Consider the following 3,848-nt stretch of genomic DNA (forward strand, 5'->3'; position numbering starts at 1 on the left):
GCCATATTTTAAAATGCAATAATAAGTTTTGTATTTTAGGTTTTACATTCAAACCTGCATTTTTCTAAAATTCATCAGTAGTAGGGTTACATGTAGTTAATAACTTTGATGTTAAATAGGTTTGTTTGGTTTGGTGTTATTAATTTGTTTTTAGTATTGATAGTTTGTTTTTACGATAATTAACCCTTTAACTACCATGGATGCATTTGGGCAAATTATTTGGGGGTAAATCCAAAGCATTTTATTCAGCAGAAGGTTTTTCTAGCAGTCTCAGGATAAAGTAAGATGGTTTTAAGGAGAAGACAGGCTGACATGGAGACTGTTTGTGGCCATCCCTTATGGGTTTAAGGCATCTGGCAATACATAGATAGATAGATTAACCTCTTTGACTGCTTGAATTAGCCTTTGTTGAACAGCATTGTCCTGTGGTAGCCTAAGTAAAGTATTGCAATGCATCCATGTAAGTTAAAAGGATTAAATTTAAAGTCGTGGAGGTAATACTGTACCATATTTAAATGTAATATTTCTGTGAGTTCAGTAGCGATCTTTTTCAGGATACAGTACATTGTCTTAGATTTTGTTTCCAGCTTGAGATGTCCATATAGTTTTGTCTGATAACACTGGACTTGATTGTAAAATGTGTCTTTACGTAGATTAGCCTTTACAAGATATCCACTGCAAAGGTACTCAGCAGTATTTGATAGACCAAGGGAGACTGAGCTGATGTTACATCTTGTAAAGCAATAAAAAAAAGGATCTTAAAAAGTGTTATTTATTTGTACGTCCTTAGTGTGGTGATAGAGTAGTAGTTATGTTTCTTGAATAAAATAGTTTACTTTATTTTTTTTAACCACGTCATATGGTAGAAAGTTATATTTTAAGTAGTCTTATTAGTATCTACTCTAGCTTGAGAGAAAGTAGCAGTATAAAATAGAAAGTTGTTTCCTAAGTGACCTAATTTATCTTTGAGAAAGTATATAATAGAGTGAAACATTAACTTCAGCCCTGCAAGTGAGATGCATGTACAGTAATTGTTATGCACATGAGTATCTGTCAACTTTTATGTTAAGATTTTTCAGCTGAATTGGCCAGATGATGATAATACGAGTCAGTTTTGTTTTAGTGTTCAAGGTTAAAATTTTGCATTTAACCTTCCGTCACAGTAAGCTAAAATGTAATCAGTTTTGATCTGTTAATGAACTTTCAGAAATGCAAGTAACAGATATGTGATAAGCCTTCATAGTTTTTGAAATATTAGTTATATTAATGTTGCACAAATATGGTGATTAGTTAATGCACAATTCATTAAAATTTTGTATTAATGATTGACATGTATTCTGGTATATGCATTAAATTCATTGAAATTTTGTGTTCATTATTGACATATGTTTTCTGGTATATGCATTAGAGTTTATTTGTTAGGTACACTACAGTATGTTATATCCATCATAATGCAGGTCATGTCCTGAGTAAAGAGGCTGCACAGTGCACACGGAAGCTTTGGTCGTCCTTGAACCGTGAAATGATGAGAAGTTTACTTAAAGTCTGCTGGACATGAGTATTAGAAAGGTAAGCCTGTCCTATTGTATGAATACAGTATAATGTAGAGCATTATTGGTTTGCAGCTCATTTATATACTGTCTGTCTATCTATCTATCTATACCACTCAGTGTAGTGCTGCACTCGGTTGTATACCCTTTCCTCTCCTCCATCCTTCTTTCCTTCCATCCACTTTTGTCTTTCCTTCATTCCCCTGTCCTTCTGCCTACAGGGGACTTTACACTCCCTCTTCTGTCTTTCTTTTCTTCATTCTTTCCTCTTCCTTCTGCGTGTGGGTGACTCTGAGTGACTACACCAGGGCGCTGGGTGGTTTCCATGTAACCATATTTTGGCGCCTGGTGGTTTAGTGGGTAATTATGGCGCTTTAATCGGATTGAGCCGGTGAGGGTTTACATGCAAGGAATGGTTGGGGTTTATTGCTCACATAATGCCACTCAGGGATGAGTGAGCCTGATCACTCTCATCTTAAATGTCAGGACCAACTTGCCTAACCCTGGGCTCCTATGCTCCTCATGGGGCAATGTAGGATTGGATATTATATATATATATATATATATATATATATATATATATATATACAGTATATTAACAGAACTTGCAGTTCAGAGTATGAGGGGAAAAACAGTTGTACCATAAATATTGCACTAAAGGGTAGCTACATAATATTACAGTGGTGGATACAGTCATGCAGTAAGTTGGACTGTAACAGTATGGGTGCATCTTAATAAAGATTAAACATATAAAAAAAATGTTCAGATCAGCAGTAGTTACTAGACTTACCATTTATATAGAACCGAGTATTATAAGATATAGGAAGTTTGAAGACTTGAATGAAAATAGTAAGACTTGTAGAAGGCATGCTGTGAACTGAGTTACTCATTTTTTTTTTTCTAGCAAGAGGAAAGCAGGTAAAATGGAATTATCATCATCATCATCATCTGGACCTCCTTTCCCATCCTAGGGCAGGGTGAGGAGTAGCAATGTCCAGACAGCAAATTTGTCTAATCCAATGGGCCACGCTTCCATTCACCCATCATTCAAGCCCCAGGAATTCTGGCTCTATCGGATACACCAAAAACATTCACCACATTCTGTAGCTTCACATAAACGTACCCGATTGAGTCAATCCGGACGCACCATGTTAAAAGGGTGCCAAATCCCCGATCATGCACTTCTCACAACATTGATCCAGCCAGCTCGATCTCTTGTTAGTTCCGTAGCCTCACCAACTTACAAACCTCTGTTCCTCACACACTCATCCATCATATCTCTCCACCTTCTCCTTGGCCTACCTCGCCTCCTTCCTCCTTCAAATTCGCTCAGGTATACCCTTTTCACCACTATTGTTATCCATTCTCTCCACATGACCATACCATCTCAATACATTCTCTTCGATTCTAGTGTCCACCGACTTCCTCACTCCACATCTTTCACGAATCACATTATTTCATATCCTATCCACCCTCTGTACTTCACATACATTCCTCAGCAGCCCCATCTCCACTGCTTTTTTACTCTTGACTTTTCATTTTCATGCCACACCATAGTCTCACATCCATATGTTAAAGTTGGCACTAACACTTCTTCATGTAAGCCTCGTGCAGCTATAACACTCAAGCCTCTGTTTCATATCAAGGCCTTCATTGCACCAGCTACCTTTCTTCCTTGTGTCACTCTACTTCAGCTTCTTTTGCACATTTTCCTCTCTTTTCAATCACTGTACCCAGGTACTTAAACTCTCTCACCAATTCCAGTCTCTTTCCATTCACTGTTAACATCGCACTGGGAGTCACCTTCTCTCTCAACAACCATCACGTTACTCTTTTCTATATTTACTTTCAAGGCCATTGGCCAACGGCCATACCACGTTGAGTACACCGCTTCCCGTCCGATCAGCGAAGTTAAGCAACGTTGGGTCTGGTTAGTACTTGGATGGATGACCGCCTGGGAACACCAGATGCTGTTGGCATCCCTACGTGTCAAGTGGGGTTGGTGGAGGATTAGTGCCCCTCCCTGTAAAACAATTAACTCTAAGCCCTTGGCCACCCTGTCTGGGATACATGGCGTCTGGCAATGAATGAATGAACTTTCAAGGCATGACGCTCGCAGACATCAGCAAAACTCTGCACTTGCGTACTAAGTTCTTGTCCAGTATTTGCAAGCAGTACTGCATCATTAGCATACAAAAAATTTGAGATATTCCATCCTTCACCATTCATTACAAGCGCCATACCTCTCTCCATTACATTTTCAATATTCAGAACTGGTGATGATCATCATCATCATGT

The 3,848-nt window shown here is 38.4% G+C and overlaps 1 non-coding gene across 1 annotated transcript; it reads left to right on the plus strand.

Moving 5' to 3' along the window:
* Positions 1-3,410: 3,410 nt before the first annotated feature.
* Positions 3,411-3,529, plus strand: LOC145416811 (5S ribosomal RNA). The gene has a single exon (XR_013900336.1). It is a non-coding gene; the product is annotated as a 5S ribosomal RNA (ribosomal RNA).
* Positions 3,530-3,848: the final 319 nt, after the last annotated feature.

This window comes from Coenobita brevimanus, chromosome 107 (genome assembly GCF_032717465.1).
Source record: "Coenobita brevimanus isolate Jiangsu-jjx chromosome 107, ASM3271746v2, whole genome shotgun sequence".
Lineage (NCBI taxonomy): Eukaryota > Metazoa > Arthropoda > Malacostraca > Decapoda > Coenobitidae > Coenobita > Coenobita brevimanus.